Source organism: Dipodomys spectabilis, unplaced genomic scaffold (genome assembly GCF_019054845.1).
Source record: "Dipodomys spectabilis isolate Male_0828 unplaced genomic scaffold, ASM1905484v1 ptg000102l, whole genome shotgun sequence".
Lineage (NCBI taxonomy): Eukaryota > Metazoa > Chordata > Mammalia > Rodentia > Heteromyidae > Dipodomys > Dipodomys spectabilis.
In genome coordinates this window covers 4,968,968-4,988,085 of record NW_024870779.1, presented here as the reverse complement: position 1 = coordinate 4,988,085, position 19,118 = coordinate 4,968,968, and positions in this window count along the sequence as shown.

Genomic DNA, 19,118 nt, shown 5'->3' with positions numbered 1-19,118 from the left:
ATCATTCTCCCCTTTTCCTTTCAAGTCACCCCTCTTCTCAGTTTTCTTGAATATGCATTAAATATTAACAGTGCATTCTCTTTCCTCTTCTCTTTGTTTGATCAAACGCCTCCTCCCCTTCACCTCCCCAAGTACCAGTTTCCCAGACTTCTCTTTGTTTAACTGTGGGTTCGTTGCTCTTTTCCTTTTATTTTTTCTTCTTGATTTTTGAGTCTCATGGACAACTTTCATAGGGAGGAGCTGAAAAGGATACAAAACCAGGAAATATATATATCATATATATGCATATAATATTATTTTATAGTATACAAAGATAGGGTCCTCTGAGGGCAGATTGGAGGCAGCAGGCCCCCTAACAGAGAGCAGCCCTTGGCTCCATTCTCCAGACTCCTCCCCTTCCAGCTGTCAGGGTGAAGGACTGGCCTGGCACTGACAGCTCTTTCCAGAGTCGGGGTCTTGGGAATTATACCTTCTGAATTCTCCACTGCAAAGACCATCCTTCCATGAATACCTTTGTGTACACTTGACATACAACCACGATGCATTTACTTCTACATGTCTTATCTCCACTAACCACAGAAAGTCCGGGAGTAGACAGTGCTAGCTGTGATAACTAAGTTGCTATTCACTGGCAGAATGTTCTCTATTGTCTGGCCTCAGTCTCTCTTGCTATTAGAAATTTACTCTCTTCCTTGATATCCATGAAAACAAAATGTGAAATCAGAAAACAGAACAAAGTTACTGATAAAGGACCAACTTGTTGCTAAAGGAAAACTCCAGGCTAAGGCTGACCAGCAGTCAGCTCTAATCCCTTTACATCCTTGCTAAAAAGCAAAAGAATGTCTCTCCCTCTCTCAAGTTTACCAACCAAGCTGGCAGCTTTGCAGTTTACCACAAACTTTACTGAAGCCACTGACAACCTTGAGGCTTATTACCAGCTGAACTGAGTTGCTGTGTTAGTCCAGAGCTTATAATGAAAATCATTTCTGCCAGGGGCCAGTGGCTCATGCCTGTAATCCTAGCTACTCAGGAGGCTGAGATCTCAGGATCACAGTTCAAAGCCAGCCCAGGCAGGAAAGTCTGTGTGAATTTTATCTCCAAAAAAACCCCACCAGAAACCAGATGTGGTGCTGTGGCTCAAGTGGTGGAGTTCTTGCCTTGAGCTGAAGAACTGAGGGACAGTGCCCAGGCTCAGAGTTCTAGACCGACCACTGACCAAATTTATCTTAAAAATCATTACTGTAAAATAGACTATCCCCACCCAAGCCTGTATTTTGATTTCTGTAATCCAAGGATCTGTTTTGACTTTTTGTAATTAAGTATTGATAGTGTCAATAGCATTATACTATGGGTCATGCTGACCAAGTCAAGATTATGTTTTGCCTATGCTCCTGTGATCAAAGCTATGTTTTGCTTCTATGTATCTTTTCTTGCTTGCTTTGGTAAACATCACGCACATGAAACCCTTCCTTCTAAAAATCCTCCATGAAAAGCAAACAGGGCTGTTCTGCAGCTCTGAGAGCTAAGGACAGATGCCATGTGGTTAAATAAAAAGCTTCCAGCCAGATTGACTGAGTGCTGTCATACCTTACTGGGAAATTGGAGTACTGCATCTTAAATTGGAATACAACACTAGCTGTGAACAAAGTAGCTCAGTGCCTAGAACCTGAGTTCAAGCTATAGAGCCACCAAAAGATAGATAAATATATAAACATAATCAAAGCACTTTCAAAATTAACAATTTAATTTCCACCTTCTGATTTCACATCTCAGGAGATATGGAAAAGTCAGTTCTACACTTAGCTATCTACATAACTGTGTTTTCTGCTGCAGGTGTCCGTGCAATTTATTTCATGAAATCATTTTGATGCCCCAAAAGCAATGTATAATTTATGTGCTTAATTGATGTGTTAAAATAAAAAATCCCAAATTTCTTGAGAGGGGTTGTTTTTCCACGGGTGTTGGGGGCATTACAGGAAGAATGAATGGGCTGTATAAGCTTGTAAAACAACACAGGCATGAAAGATTACTGAGGCTTTCCTCAGCACATGCCCAGAATGCATGATGGAACCAATGGGTCCGCATGGGCAAACCTGTCAATATCTTCCAAGACTTTCTCATCATGGGCTAAGCAAGACTCACCTCCCATCTCAGCTTCCCAAGGGAGGTCAGCCTTTACAGCATATAGAATGAACAGAAATGAAACCAAAGACCAGAAGGAATTGAGCCTGGGTAACCAGAAGAAGATGAAAAGACAGATGCCACCTCGTGCTGACAGGCAAACACAGGTGCCAGGTTTCCAGCTGCATATTGAGACAACTGACTAAGTACGATTTACTCAGGCATTGGCTCCAGACACTCTGCAGCCTTTGCAGGCCTGGTCAGAGGGAAGAACTGATCAAACAGAGCTTACAAGTAAGCCAAGATGCCTATGGATCACTAGGGGATAAGGAGACACCCAGCCCATCCCTGCCTAGGGACTCACGAATATCTCCCCAATCCCTTCTTCCTGAATAACTTCATGCCACAAAGTGCTCAGTTCTGGGTTCCCACCAACAGAGTGTGTCTTCAAAAATTTAACCAGCCTTCAAGAGTACCAGGGCTGTCATGAAACCTTCAAACCCAATTCAGTCACAGACGTCTACCTTGGCCTTGACAGTAAGTGTCTTGGTGCTCCAAATACCAAACCCTGGGTATGAGCCACTGCCTGGGCCTGTGTGGACCCATGACAGCGATGGAGAGGTAGAGTCTGGCCTGTGCCTATGAACTCTGGCTCCAGCTGAATGAGGGTGTGGCTGTGCTCTTCCATGCAGTAGAGGTAGCTGTGCCTTTGGCCTTGGAACAAAAGAGAGAACAGCAAAGCCACCAGCATTAGGGGGAGCTGGAAGGGAAGAGGAGGTGCTGAAGATGGGGGCCTTTCCCAGACAAAGGAGGAGGCACAAGGAGAATCTGGAAAGCATACTGAAGACAGGAGATAGGCTTGTGTTTGTCCCACAGCACTGATGGACCAACCTGACTTGTTTCTCAAGTATTAAATTTCCACGTGTACATTCTGGTGAGTGCGTGTGAATGAGCTGGTCCCAGCTGGCTGGTTCCAACCTTAACCTTCTTTCTGGGAGTTCCTTCACTGACTCCCTCCCTGCTCTTTCCCAGTGTGGCCTCAAATGACAGTGTTACTACTGCTCTGGCTTCTGCAGAAGGAAGAGGTCCTGACACAGGGGCAGTCCTCAATTTCCAGTGAAGTTTCTCCCCCTCCCCTTAAATCTATCTGGTATTTGTTTCTTTTTTGTGCTAGTATGGGGCTTGATTTCAGGAATGGACATTGCCCATTATATTTTTGACTCAAGGCTGGTACTCTACCACTTGAACCACACCTCCACTTCTGCCTTCCTTGTGGTTAATTGGAAATAAATGTCTCATGGACACTTATTCCTATCTCGGTGTGCTTTGAAGAGCAATCCTCAAATCCCACCTTCCTGTGTAGGTAGCATTACAGATGTAAGCCACAATCAGCTGCCTAAAATAATTTCTTTTTGGGATCTACTTGCCCACATACTAAAATCAGAAAATCCTCCTTGTTTGGTCTTTAAAATAAATACATCTAAAGCCAGTCACCCTTGGATGAGCTCTATAATCCTAGTTATTTAGGAGTCTGAGATCTGATGATCTCAGTTGGAAGTTGGCAGGTGAACAAAAAAATCATTGACAATCTTTTCCCAATTAACTTGCAAAAAAAGCTGAACTGGAGTGTGGTTCAGTTGTAGAGTCCTAGCCTTGAGAGAAAAAGCTGAACCAGATTTCAAGACCCTGAATTCGACCTGTTTGTGCTATAGACATACGTACACTATCTTTCTCACTCTCTCTCCTATGTCTCTCTTTATGTCTGCTTTTATTCATTTTTTTTTCTGTGAGAATCCATTGTATTCTAGAAAAGAAGCATTTTTTTCAGTGAGAGTGTGGTAGAAGCTAACTCAAGACCTCATATTTGGGAAAGCACTGTCACACTTGAACCCTGGCACACATACATTTTTATTGTTTTCTAAATTTTAGGTTCAAAGTCCAAAGAATACAACATTGACATGTTTGTGTTATAAAAACAGGGCTCGATAGTGTAGTTTGATCTACTTGCAAAGCTGAAACTTGACAATCCCCACTAACACAGATTGGTTTTTCTATTGTAGCATGAAAAGAGTCCATTGGGAGTTAAAGGACTCTGTTTAAACTCACCATGGGTGGTCATTCAGGTTGAATCCAAGAGCTCTGGCTTGCTAGATAATTGCTGTACTTCTACACCATACTTTCAGATCCCAATTCCCCATTGGTTGAGTGGATGTTCGTGGACCGGTACAGGTTGGGGAAGGGAGGGTTGTCTAAGTGAAGACAGAGAACTCAAGAGTTTTGGACTTTTTTTATTCTTTCAAGCAGTTTCTTAGACTTATTCTCTTCTGAGTAAAGCAGGAACAGAGGACAACTTGGACTGAGCTCCAAGCATGGGAGCATAGTGGACTTGGCCTGAAAACCTGGCTTTGTGCCACAGCATTGATGCACCAACCTCCTTTCTACAATAATCTGAATCCTTGAGGATCGATGCTCCTTCCCACCCTGTGGCTAGGTACTCTGTGAATCACTCTTGCTCTATTTCAAGCACCAGTGAGTACTCAATGAGGGTTAGCACAGTAGACTCCTTCCGGATAGTAAGGACAGGGTGGTGCTGGGCTAGAGGAAGTTGAAGAGAGCCCTGTGTGATCCTAGGCCCCAGACCCCACTTCCTAAGCGCCAGGTACCCATGGCCGGAAGTGGGCACACCACCACCGGAAGTGCGTGGTGCTCTTGAGGCCCTGCTGGAGCGTCTTCTGGCAGAAGCCAGGCTTGCTGGAGGACCAGGCCCCCTGAGCGCTGTAAGTGGGGTGGCGGGAGGACCTGCAGGGATGAAGAGAACCTGAGCCCGCGTGCGGACAGCTGGCAGGCTGTGGCTCCGCGGTGGGATGGCGGCGTCTGGCCCAGAAGGGCCGCCGTAGCTACTCCAGTGTGACCCAGGCCATCCTTGGAGAGCATGGCCGCCCGGCCTGCTGAACAGCCTCGCAGACACGGACCGGGTGCCACGTGTGCTGGGGAAGGTGTGCCCCTGTGTCTGTCACTCCTTCCTGTGCGCTCCTCAAACAGGATTGAGACATGCGTAGAAACGTTTGTAGGGATCCGATTTCTGATCTCCCTTGATGATAATTGTATTCATGTGGTCATGGACTAGGTCCAGTCAAACTCCGTTCTTTGCTGGTAACAAATTCAGGCCTTGCCTTCCTTGGGCTTGCTGGTCGCTGATGCTGCGCCACATGAGCCGTTACTTATGCCTTGTTTTTTGCTGGTTATTTGAAGATGGAATGGCACACAGACTTTCCTGCCCTGGCTATTCACCAGCTATAATCCTCCAGGATTCAGCCTCTGAAGAGCTAGGATGAAGGATTGATTCAATGATGGTTGGGATTCAGCTTCTTTGGCCAAGGCCTCCTCTGGACTTGCAAGGACAGTGTGAGGAGGCCGCACCAGTGTCCTGAACCCTCTCTACCCCAGTACAGTGACCTCAGCTGGAAGCTAGGGTGGGAGCTGCCATCCCAGAACACAAGGTTCATGATTCTTTCTAGATCCCTTGAATTCCTGAAAGCCTTTTGCAGACTGGCTGGGAGACCAGAGATTTCCCTGACTGCCAGTAAGCCTCAGCTCTCCCCAAGGGGCTGGAGTTTGCCTGGGTCACCCTCCCTGAGCACAGCTTACTTGGCAGGATGGGCTGGTGGAAGTGGCTGGCCAGTTTCATGATCATCTCACTTACATCCCGATGGTAGCAAGGCCACCCAAACACCAGGTGCAGCATCACCTCCCGGCCCAGGGCATCACATGGAGCAGGGTAGGGGTCACACTCACCATGGGGAATGAGGTCTCCATCCTTGCCTGCATGGGGAGAAGGAGATGGAGAGGGTGGAGGGACTCTGAGAGTTTGGGGAGGGAAAGATGGGCCTGGGCAGTGGGGACACATGGTGGGGCCGTGGGCACAGGGAGGCTGGCTCTGCTATCTGCCAGAGCCAGAGGGGTGTGGGAAGGAGGGCCCCACCCCCACCCATTCCCAAGCTCACCACAGATCCTTTCTGCCAGCCAGGTCTCCAGGAAACCACTCTGGGACTCCTCAGGGACTTGTACTGAAACCAGGTGGGCACCATGAGAGGCTTCTGAGCACCTGCAATGGAGTCCCTTCTCCCTGCTGCAGAGACACAAAAGTGGCCATGCTGGAGTCTCCCTGCAGGTAAAGAGCTTTGGTGAGCTGGAGACTGAGCTGGGCTCCCCCTGTGCCATATTTTAATAGCTCCTGCCCTTCTCATTGGATCGCAGACTGTCGTTCCTCCTACTACTTTGCCTTTTTCCTTTACCCAACCGCGTTTCTTTCTTAATCCTGAGAAAGTAGGTTTACAGGTGTGGTATACCATGCCTCGCTTATATTAAGCTGTTAGTAATTCAGCTGTGGACCCTGTGTTTTGGACACCAGAGGGAATTTTGTGGAGCACTTTTAATGTCTCTGTTCTGTAAAATACAGAATGTCTCTGTCTTTATTTTTCTCCTCTACTCAGTGCATCATTTATGAACACTACTTAAGAACAGGAAGCTACAACTCTATCAGGTATTAGTAGTTAGAGCTTAAGGTCACACCAAGCCAGAGAGACCTCTCAGAATTCAGTCCCACTCCTCCTGTGTTCCCTGTAAGTAGCTCTAGAGGCCAAGGAAGTGTGGGAGAAATTGCAGGGCCAGAGGGCTGGAGACCTGATCTCCATTTGGATGAAGAAATCAGTTTTGTGTTGGTGTTTCAAACCTGTAACCCTAGATACTCAGAAAGCTGTGTCCTAAGGATCAAGGTTTGTAGAAGCTTAGGCATGAAAGTCCATGAGACTCTTATTTCCAATTACTACAGAAAAGCCAGAAATGGAGTTGTGACTCAAGTGGTACATTGCTAGCCTTGAGCAAAAAAGCTGATTTGTGGGGCTGGGAAGGTGGCTCAATGTTAGAGTGCTTGTCTTGTATGCATATGGCCCTGGGTTTGATTCCACAGCACCACATAAGTAGAAAAAAAAAAGCTGGACGTGGTGCTGTGGCTCAAGTGGCAGAGTGTAGTCTTGAGCTGAAGAGCTGAGGGACAGCGCCCAGGCCCAGAGCTCAGGCCCCACAACTGACAAAAAAAAAAAAGGTGATTTGTGATGGCAGTCCTGTGTTTAAGGCCTATTTCCTGTATCTTCCACCCCCCCAAAAAAGGCAAAGAAAGGCAAAACGTGTACCCATTTAGGGGATTCGAGCAGAACAATTATTGAGGAAAAAACTGAAGCTCAAGGTTCTGGACTACATAATCATCTCTTCTGGATATTTTGGTGTCATTGATATATCTAGTAAGTTATATAATTTAATGTGCCATTGGTGTTATCAACTAGTATTTCCATGAAAATGTCTGGTCTGAAATGTCTCTCATACTAAAGTGATACACAGGCACTGCCATACATGTTATTCAAGAAGACATGTATGTTTATGGGAAGAGAAGGGGGAGAGAGAGGTCTTTCACTCTCTTGAAAGTTCAGAATGGGCCACAGAAATATTTCAGAAAGTTGAAAACAGAGTAATACTGGGTACTGGTGGCTCATGCCTGTAATTTTAGCTACTCAGGAAACTCAGATCTGAGCACCATGGTTGAAAGAAAGACTGAGCAGGAAATTCATGGACATCTTTATCTCCAATTAGCCAGCAAAACCCAGGAGTGAAGGTGTGGCTCAAGTGGTAGAGCACCTTCTTTCAATGAGGAAGCAAGGAAAGAACATGAGGTGCTGAGTTTATGCACCAATATTGACACACACACACACACACACACACACACACACACACACACACACACCACAAATGGCCTTTCTGGGTCAATCAGCATGGCTCAAGTAGAGGAGTGCCTGCCTAGCCCGTATAAGATGTTAAATTTCAAACCACAGTTGCCCCCCACAAAGCCAGCCTTCTACATTGTTCCCATTTTTGTCTCTCTACTCCTGAGAATTAAAGTCCACTTAGAAGATGTAGCATGCCAGCATGGGTCTCTCTCCTCTCTCTGAGGGATGCACTCTGGAACTTGGGTGCGGTACTCTTAGGTCTTCCTTCTCGGTGCTCCTCTTTGAGGCCAGCTGTACAGGAAGTAAGAGCTGAGTGCCATCCATCCCTTGGGCATATGTACCCTCCATACTGGCCCTGAGCTACATGTGCTGCAGGCATCCCAGACCATTGTTCAGGTCTTCATGGAGATAGGCTGCAGAGATTGGCCACCATGAGCTTGGCATAATGTCCCAGGCAGCCTGGGGAGAGGGAATGGACTCAGGGAGGAAGGGCAGCTCCTGAGGAGAGGGAAGGAATTGACTGAGCCCCAGCCTGGATCTCTCATCAGCCTTCCTCACCCAGGGTGCATCTGGCCTGCTGCTCCAAGTCTTAGCATTTGCCCCCATTTGGTGGCTGCATTCCACTTAGGAAGAAATTGTGCCGCTTTTCTCCTGTGTTTCCTTCATGGAGAGGGAGGCACTGTCAGAGGACATGGCCATATTATAATTGGCCCTGGAGCTGGAGTCTGGCAGATGGTGAAGCATGAGCAGGTTCTGAGCAGAAACCTAGAGGAGCTGGGTGGGGATGGCAGATGGCTTCTCCTGCCTCGCCTTGATGCTTTCCTCCAGAAATGTCACCATTGACACTGTCCTCCGTTGCTCTAAGATTAGACACAAGAATTTGTGTGTGAGAGCATGTGTGCCCGTGTGTGCACGTGTGTGTGTGTGTGTGTGTGTGTGTGTGTGTGTGTGCTGTTATTGGGGCTTGGACTCAGGGCATAAGTGTATCCCTTAGCTTTTTTTGTCAAGGCTTATACTTTACCACTTGAGCTACAGCTCCACTTCCAGCTTTTTGCTGCTTAAGTAGAGATAAGAATTTCACAATTTTTTACTGCCCAGGCTGTCATCAACCCACAACCCTCAGATCTCAGTGTTCTGAGTAGATAGAATTAAGGCATGAGCCACTGATGCTTAGTGACACAAGTACTGTGTGTGTGAATGCAGGGCCTGGCGCTGGAATGCAGGGCATTCTGCCCAAGGCTAGCACTACCACTTGAGCCAGAGCTCCACTTCGAGGTTTTTCACTTAATTGGGGATAAGAGTCTCACAGATTTTTTTTCGGCCCAGGCTGACTTCCAACCAAGATCCTCAGATCTCAGCCTCCTGAGTAGCTAGGATTACAGGTCTGAGCCACAGGTATCTGGTGACATAGCTATTTTTTAAAATAGATTTTCGTTATTTGAGTTAGAAGAAAATACTTTGGGCAGCACTCAGTAGTTTTCTCTCTGGGTCTATTTCTCATGTCTGTTTCTCTTTGGCTCTCACTTTCCTTTTCTCTTTGTCTCTAGAGACAGAATCTCACTTCACAGTGCAGGCTTGCCTGGAATTCTAAATATTCCTACCTCAGCCTCCCAAGGGCTGGGATTGCAGGCCTATGCTACCCTTTTCACGAGGGACCACCCACAAAGCTCTCAGGCTCCATCCTGTTGGGCACCAGATAAATTTCACCTGCAGGTGATCCCGTGGCAGATGGCACCTGCAGAAAGTGGTGGCAGAAGGTGTGGTGGTGGTAGGACTTGGAGCTCTCAGCTGACTCTAGTTGTGTTGCAGCCCACACCAGTCCCTAAGCTGTAGGTCATCTTCACAGATCTGCAGAGTCCCCTCAGGTGGGGTCAGCAGGAGCAGGGACGACACTGGTGTGGGGGTAAGGAGGTGATTTTTGTGGAATATGAAAGGCATTGATGGAGGTTGCTTTCTGTGTAATAAACCAAATTAGAATCCTCATCCATGTGGGTGGAGGTGTGGCTCAGAATGCTTGGCCAGAATGCCAGAAGCCTTAGGTTCCATCTCCACCCCACCCCAATTGAATATAGCCTCCAGTGCTTTACTGGAGTGCCAAAATGTTTGTTTAGGAGAATTGGCATGGATAATCATGATTTAGTTCTATGGCTGTAATTAATCTTGGAAATGAATGGCCAGAAAATAAAGTCCCATGTCCATGTTCCTATATTCTAGGCAAGTCTACCACTAGAGTGCAGTGCCTGGATGATTCTAGTCGCTTTTCCAACTCAAGTCTCCATTGAAATGCCAGCCTCTCTCTACAACTATCTCATATGATATGTTAATAACTCCTCATTCTTCTCCCTGTGGCCATGGTCAGCATACTATATTTATGGGTGATCGTGTTTGTTTATGTAAAACTTTATATTCAGTCTGGTGACATGGCACATGGCTCACTCCTGTTTTAATAGCTACTCAGGAGGCTGAGATCTGAGGTTTAAGGTTCAAAACCAGCCAGGTAAGAAAAGTCTGTGACACTCTTATCTCTAGTTATCAGCAAAAAGCCAGAAACAGAACTGTGGCTCTAGTGGTACAACAATAGCCTTGAGCCCAATAGCGAAGTGAGAGCTCAGGCCCTTAGTTCCAGAAAAAGCTTAAAAATCTCACAAATAGGAATATTTTGGCCTCTCATTTCCTGCTGTTTCATTGGCACAAAGTAGATACTCAGAAACCAATAGCAGAAGGCCACGTTACTGGGGTGGGTGGCTTTTTCCATCTGCTTAATGCTGGCAATTTACCACTTGAGCCATAGTTCTACTTCCTGCTTTCTGTTGGTTAATTTGAGAAAAGAGTATCTTCCCTGAAATGGCTTTGAACCTCAGATCTCAGCTCCCTGAATAGGATTGAAGGGGTGAGCTACTAGTACCTGGACAAGGCTAGAAATTTGTTTTCCTTTCATTAGTACCCTAGCTCTTATAACCATATCTGCACATTGTAGGCACTTGATATATATTTCTGGAATAACTTATGACCTAACTTATGGTTTCTTTCTAATTTGATGTGGAGTTGCTTAGTTCATTGTCATCAATGTCTAGTACAACTGATGGACCCATCTGTTGTATATTTTCCCCTGCTTCCCTCTGATTCTATGCCCTCCTCCTAGCTTCCCTCAGATGTGTACACATACACACACACACACATACACACACGCATACACACACATGTATGTATGTATACATTTATATATATATACACCATATATGAGGTCAAGAGCATGGAATCATTTAGAAATGTTAGAACAAATTAAATAGAGGTCCTTTGTTTCTTGAGTCCAGTTTCCTTTGTCATATCTTCCTTGCATTTTGAATTTATCATCCATATATCAGGGAGACCATGTGATGTTTGTCTCTCTGATCTTGGCTTACTTCTCTCAAAATGATTTGTTCTAGTTCCATCCATTTCCCTGCAAATGCCATTATTTTGTCCTTTCTAATGGCTGTGTAATATTCCATTGTATATAGGTACCACAATTTTTGGATCCATTTATCTGTAGGGGGCACCTGGGTTGTTTCCGTATCTTGGCTATTGTGAACAGTGCAGCAATGAACATGGCATGTGTCCTTGTATCCTGGTTCTTGTTGCTCAGGGTAGAGGCCTAAGAATGGTATGGCTGGATCATAGGGGATCTGTATTTAGCTTTCTGAGGTAACTCCAGACTGCTTTCCAAAGTGGTTGTATTAGTATACATTCCCACTAACCTATTTTTTTCCACTAACCTATATTTTTTTCTCATCTATGTTTTTTTTGTTGTTGTTTGTTTGTTTTTTGGGTCCAGTCGTGGGGCCTGAGTCTGGGCCTGGGCGCTGTCCCTCAGCTCTTCAGCTCAAGGCTAGCAAGCTACCACTTGAGCCATAGCACCACTCCCGGCTTTTTTTTTTTCTTCTGCTTATGTGGTGCTGAGGAATCCAGCCCAGGGCCTCATGCCTGCAAGGCAAGCACTCTACCACTGAGCCACCTTCCCAGCCTTTATCTTATGTTTTAATTCAGATCTTTATAATATATTGTCTTTATGAAGTTTGTCTTTCTAGTACAACGGCACTCTCATTAGATCAAAAAGAAAAAAGACTTATTTTGAGACCATCTAGTTTACAAATGTATAAACTAACATTTGTATTTGCCTTTATAAAATATATTGATTGTGTAATATAAGCATCTCAGAAAATACAGTGGTTTCTTCCTCTGTATAAACATATATGTATATGTGTGTGTTTAGGTATGAATGTGTATATATACATACACATATACATACACACACACACACACACACACACACACATACTTATATATATACATCCCTAAACTGTCCTAGAACTCATCATAATCCTGTGTCTCCCTCCACCTCCACTGGGCTGGCTGTATAAATGGAAAGATTAGCAATCATACCCATAGATATTATCTGTTTATCTGTCGGTCTCATTGTGGGGTTTGGACTCAGGGCCCTGAGTTTCCTAGGCAGGCAACCTACCACTTAAACTCCATCCTTTTGTGATTTTGTAAGTTTGCCTAATTAGGCCTTGTATTTATGCCCTGGCCTTCCTGGACTGATACCCTCCCAATTTTGTATCCCTTGCATTTAAGTGAGCACTACCACTTCCAACTTCCAGGTTCTGATATGTGGTCTTGCTAACTTTCTGCCTGAACTGGCCACAAATCGTGATTCTCCTGATCTCTGGTTCTAGAGTAGCTAGAATTACAGGCCTGAGCCAGCACACCTAGCCAAACATTTATGTTTTTGCCACTAATGATAAAATGCATATAATTTTCACCTTATTTCTCACTTAATATTTTCTTTTGAAGTTGTTGCATTTGGAACAGTGTATGATACAAATCCTCTTTTTCTTCTTCTTTTTCCTATTATTCCTCTTTCTTCTTGTCCTCTAAAGAATATAAATATATATATATATATATATATGCAAAAAAGACTTCAATATACAAATTCAGTCTATTTCTAAAAGCATATAATACCTGAGCCTATGTGCTCCTGCCTGTAGTCTAGCTACTCAGGAGGCTGAGATTAGAGGATGGTAGTTCAAATCCAACCTGGGCAGGAAAGGCTATGAGATACTTATCTCCATCTAACCACCAAAAAAGCTGGATGTGGAACCCTGGCTCAAGTGGTAGACACTATTCAAAATATTCAGGGACAGTGCCCAGGACCTGAGTTCAAGTCCCAGGACTAACATATCCAAAAAACTAGTATTAGATTATGCGTTTGCAAAATTTTAAGCCTTTTCTTCTTTTAGAAATGGTGAAATTATCCTGGTACTAGAAAGACAAATGTCACAAAAAAATTTACAAGGGCCAATAGGATATCATAAAAATACAGATAAAATACAGATATGATAGTATAAATTCATGGTAGCTTTTATAAGCCATTTAAGTATAATATATTCTCTAAGTATAATATATTCTCTGAATTGTCTGTGTGTTGAAAACAGCCCAGGAGATCATATACATTGAATTTACTATTCTAATGAAAATATGAAATTTTGAACGTATTTGTCATTGGTAAGTGTTATCACTGCTCAACTCTTCTTCCTTCTGATTCTCCTCCTCCTCCTCCTTCTCCTCATGTTTTTTATTATATTTTGATTTAATGTGTGTGTATTTGTGTGTGTGTGTGTGGTAGTGTGTGTCTCTGTGTGCCAGTGCTAAGACTTTTACTCAAGGACTGAATGCTGTCCTTTAGCTTACTCCCCCGCAAACTTAGTTTCCCCCTTGTTGAGCCACAACTCCATGTCGAACATTTTGTTAGTTTAAGTGGAGAAAATAATTTCTCTGATTTTCCTACTAGGGCTGCCTTCAAATTAGGATCCTCAGCTCTCAGCCTCTTCAATTGCTAGGATTACGGACTTGAGTCACAAGCACCTGGCTTGATTTTGGTTTTGCCTCCTATACTTGATTCTTCTGCCTCAGGTTCCCAGTGGTGAGATTACAGCATGCCCTCAATACATGGGTTTCGTGCTTCTCCAGGATTGAAAGTCCTATTTCTCTGGCAAGATTTCATCCATGTATTACAATCTTCCCTGTAAAGTTAAGTTCCCCTCCTGGAGGAACTTCTCTGTGATCTGAATGATTTTCAAGTCATTTCATTCTGCTTTGAGGGAAGAGTGTGGTAATAAGTTGGAGGATGGGCAGTCACACACTTAATACAGGAAGAAGAGTAGTGTGGATTCAGAGTACCAGGGCTCATGCAGCTAATTCTGGCTACTCTGTAGACTCAGATCTGAGCATCTATGTTTAAAGCCACACTGGGCAGAAATGTCTGGGAGACATCTCTCATTAACCAACACCAAGTGGAATGGGGATTTGCTTGAATAAGAGTGCAAGGTTCTATGCTCAAGACCCAGAAATGACCATATACAAAACATGTAAAACATACACTATTGTCATTTTTAACTGTCACCTTATCTTCAAACACTAGAGGGAGGCCAGGAACTTCCTAAATATTCTGACCTTTTAGTCCAGGTGCTGGTGAGATGGGGCAGTCAGTGCAGAGCAGATGGCTTCAGGCTTTTTCTTTTATTTTAATTTTTTATTATGAAAATACTGTACATAGGAGTTAAAATTACATGGGCAAAATAATGAGTACATTTCTTTTTTTTTTTTTTTTGCCGGTCATGGGGCCTGAACTCTGGGTCTGGGCGCTGTCCCTCAGCTCTTCAGCTCAAGGCTAGTGCTCTACCACTTGAGCCACAGCGCCACTTCCAGCTTTTTCTGTTTATGTGGTGCTTAGGAATCAAACCCAGAGCCTCATGCTTGCAAGGCATGCACTCTACCACGGAACTACCTTCCCAGCCCAAAGTGAATCTTTTTTTGGGGGGTCTGGTCGTGGGGCCTGAACTCTGGGCCTGGGTGCTGTCCCTCAGCTCTAGGCTAGAGCTCTACCACTTGAGCCACAGCGCCACTCCCGGCTTTTTTCTTATGTGGTGCTGAGGAATCGAACCCAGGGCCTTGAGCATGCAAGAGTACATTTCTTATCAAGCATTCTTGCTTCCTCCTTTGTTTCCCCTTCCTATGCCTTCCCAAATCCCACCCAGCCCCACCTACCCATATCCCTCCCTTCCCCCTCCACCCCCCCCCCCCAGCCAAAGTGTTTTTTTTTTTTTTTTTGGTCAGTCGTGGGGCTTGAACTCTGGGCCTGGGCGCTGTCCCTCAGCTCTTCAACTCAAGGCGAGCGCTCTACCACTTGAGCTACAGTGCCACTTCTGGTTTTCTGGTGGTTTATTGGAGATAGGAGTCTCACGGTCTCTCCTGCCCGGGCTGGCTTTGAACCGCAATCCTCAGATCTCAGCCTCCTGAGTAGCTAGGATTACAGGCGTGAGCCACCAGTGCCTGGCCCCCAGCCAAAGTTTTAAAGTTCATTTTCTTTTTTTTTTTCTTTTTTCAGTTATTTATTTATTTATTTTTATTGTGAAAATACTGTACACAGGGGTTAGAATTACATGGGCAAGATAATCAGTACATTTTCTTATTTTATTTTTTTGTGAACATACTGTACAGAGGGGTTATAATTACATGGGCAAGATAATGAGTACATTTTTTATCAAGCATTGCAGCCTCCTCCTTTGTTTACCCTTCACATCCCTCACCCACCCAATCCTTCCCCCACCCCCACCAAACTTGTAAAGTTCGTTTTCAACATGACAACTTGTACTCCTCATTGTTGCAACGGGTCCACCTGTATCCTTAAACGACTTGTTTTTCCCCTTCCCCTCCACAAATTATACCGACATCAAATATAGTGAAAGCAGGGATTATACTGTGGGGGAGGGACATACAAAGCAACAAAGAAATAATCTTATAAATGCATTAGGAACAAATGCATGAAAGAAAAAAAACACTTAAATACTTATCTAAGGGTTCATTTCCTAACATCACATTATATGACCTTTTCTGCTTGACTCAGACATATACTAGATATTGCAAATAAGGGAAACCATGGGACCTATGTCTCTTTGGGCTTGGCTTACTGCACTTAATATAATTTTTTCCAAGCCTTTCCATTTCCTAACAAATGGGGCAATGTCATTCTTTCTGATGGAGGCATAGAATTCCATTGTGTATATATACCACAGTTTCTTGATCCATTCATCTACTGAGGGGCATCTGGGTTGCTTCCATATCTTAGCTATGGTAAATAATGCTGCACTAAACATAGCTGTGCTGGTAGCTTTAGTGTGGTCTTGTTTGTAAACATTTGGGTAAATGCCCAAAAGTGGGATTGCTGGGTCATAGGGGAGCTCTATGTGAAGCCAGCCAGGGCAGGAAAGTCCCTGAGACTTATCTTCAATAAACCATTCAGAAAACTGGAAGTGGTGCAGTGGCTTAAGTGGTAGGGTGCAAGCCTTGAGCTGAAGAGCTGAGGGTCAGCATTCACGCCAGAGTTCGGGCCCCATGACTGACCAAAAAAAAAAAAGGGTCAAATATAATAAGGAACAGCATGAATTAGCCTGTTTTCTGAATCATAAAATAAAGAATTAAAAGGAAAAGTTTGAGATGGAGAGAACTCCAGGAAACCATAGCATAAGAGATGCGAGTAGCAACCAGTTCTGAGCTCATGCCTATAATTCTAACTACACAGGCAGTGGAGGTCAGGAGAACAGAAGTTCTAAGCAGCATGGACCAAAAACTTCATGAGACACCATCTGCAAAATAGTCAATAGAAAGCTAAGCTAGAGTCATGACATAAACAAAAAGGTTGAGAGAAAATCCTAAGTGGAAGCCACAGTACTTAAATAATACATATACATAAATATGAGAGTCAAAAGGTAAGTGATTTGAGAAGGAATGGCCTGAAGCCACAGAACCCAAGTTTTCGTGAATGTGGGTGGGAAGTTGTACACAGAGGTGACTTGTGAAGGAAGCTTGAGATTCTGTTTAGGAGACAAATGTTCAGTGCAGAAGCCAGAAAGGAGCCTGAGCCGAGGAGAGAGGTCCAAACCAGAGATTTAGCTATGTGCCATGATAACAAGGCCAGGAAACTGTGTGTATGCATGTATGTGTGCATCACAAGGCCATGTGTACGTATGGCCATGTAAATGTGTGTATGCATGTGTGTACCACAAATTTATTATATATATATATATATTTGTGCATGTATCTATACATAAGTGTGTATGTCTGTTACACGCCTGGGTGTCCCCGTGGGAGAATGGAGCTGCCCTGTCCCATTCTGAGACTGTGCGGGTCCCACTGGAAACCTCTGCAGTGGTGACCACCATGGCCGCTGCTCGGGTTCGCGGCCATGCACAGTGACAACATGCCAGGCCATCCCAGGACACATGTCACCGGGAATGGGTGGGGCTGGGCAGGCCCCAAGAGACAAAACGACACATCCAAGGTAACCACCAAGCAGCAGAGGAGGGGTTCGAATCCACGCAGGTCCCGGAGGCTGAGCGCTGCCGCACGGGGCCACCCAGGCGTGGAGGACAGGGCTGCAGACATCCTGCTGTCAGCACGTGACAGGCCGGGCTCATGGCGGGAGGGGGGGGGGGGGAGGGCCCACGCGGACACGGAGATGACCTCACTGGCCTCACAATGCACGAATGGAACCTGGAACCCGGAACCCAGGGTCCAACAGCCACGCTCGCCGCAGACCCTGGCTCACTTGTCAGGCGACGGCGGAGCAGGCAACATGTCGTCCTGTGAGCTCCCTTCGTCCCCTGGCTCAGATGTCAATGGATGGTGGGGAGGGAGGCTGGTCCATGCTCTGCGACGCTGGACCACAACCCGGGTGACACCCCACTCCGGATCCGGATACCAGCCAAGATCCCATCCACAGCCCCCTCCCCGCTCACGCCCCGAGCCCAGAGCCGAGCCAAGACCGGGGCCGAGACCTCAGCGGGGACCCCGGCGCTTCTGGCCCTTTCGCTGGAGGAGCACGAAGGTGGCCCCTGCCAGCCAGGAGCAGACCCCTGAAGGCCAGGGGGACACCCAGACTGCTCATCGCCCAGCCAGTATGCTTGTGGTCCAGGAGCACACCCTGACCACCCGTGACTTTTCCTGGATTTCTGGGATCCAGGGACGCCCAGTGCATGTCCACGGCCCGGCCCAGGGGCTCAGTATCCAGGGGCACCCAGTGACTGTCCACAGCCCGGCCCAGGGGCTCAGTATCCAGGGGTGCCCAGTGACAGACTGCGGCCCGGCCCAGAGGCCCGGTATCCAGGGACGCCCAGTGACCGCCCGCGGCCCGGCCCAGAGACTCGATATCCAGGGGCGCCCAGTGACCGCCCGCGGCCCGGCCCAGAGACTCGATATCCAGGGGCGCCCAGTGACCGCCCGCGGCCCAGCCCAGAGGCCCGGTATCCAGGGGCGCCCAGTGACCGCCCGCGGCCCTGCCCAGAGGCCCGGTATCCAGGGGCGCCCAGTGACCGCCCGCGGCCCTGCCGGGACCCCCAGGATTGGGGGTCTGATATTCAGGGAAGGGACCTTGGCGGAGGCACCTGAGAAGCCACTGCAGCCCAAAGTGGCCCTGAGGTCCTTCCTGGCAGTGCCCAGGCCCTGGGTGCAGCAGCTCCCGGTCTTGGTGGAGGAAGAAGAACCTCAGAGTGACACCGATGCCGAGGACCTGGAGCCCCCGAAGGCAGGCCACGACGCTGAGGACCACGCACTGGCCCCGATGGACCAGCGCGCCCCAGCCTGCTCCGAGGCCAGGGACCTCCTGGAGGCCGAGCAGGCCTTGGAGATGGAGCTGGCCCTACTGGACCTGGCGCTGGACAAGCAGAACCTGGGCCTGGTGTGCGACAAGGTAGCCTCCAGGACCCCCTACGACGACAACCTGGACCTGGACCTGGACCTGGACGACTACCTGGACCTCGACAGCAACTTGGACTTGGAAATCTAGTGCCCCATGATTTCCCACAAGGGCCCGGCGTCGTCGTGATCTGCGACGCTGAGGTCCAGCGGTCGTGCTGACCCCTTGAAGGAGGCCGCGCCCCCAGACTCATCCACCAACCAAGTGTCCGAGCTGAGACCCACAGATGTCACCGCCCCTCCCTGACCCCCAACCCACCCCACCCTCCTCAGAGTCCCATGCCCGCCCCTCCCGGAGACCCCACCCTCCCCTTGGACTGCCGAGACTGCACTTTCCCGTCATTTATTTCATATTTGATTTGTAATGTTAGTGGTTTAATAAAAGTTCATTGTGACTCACTTCAGTAGCAACACTCAAGCCGT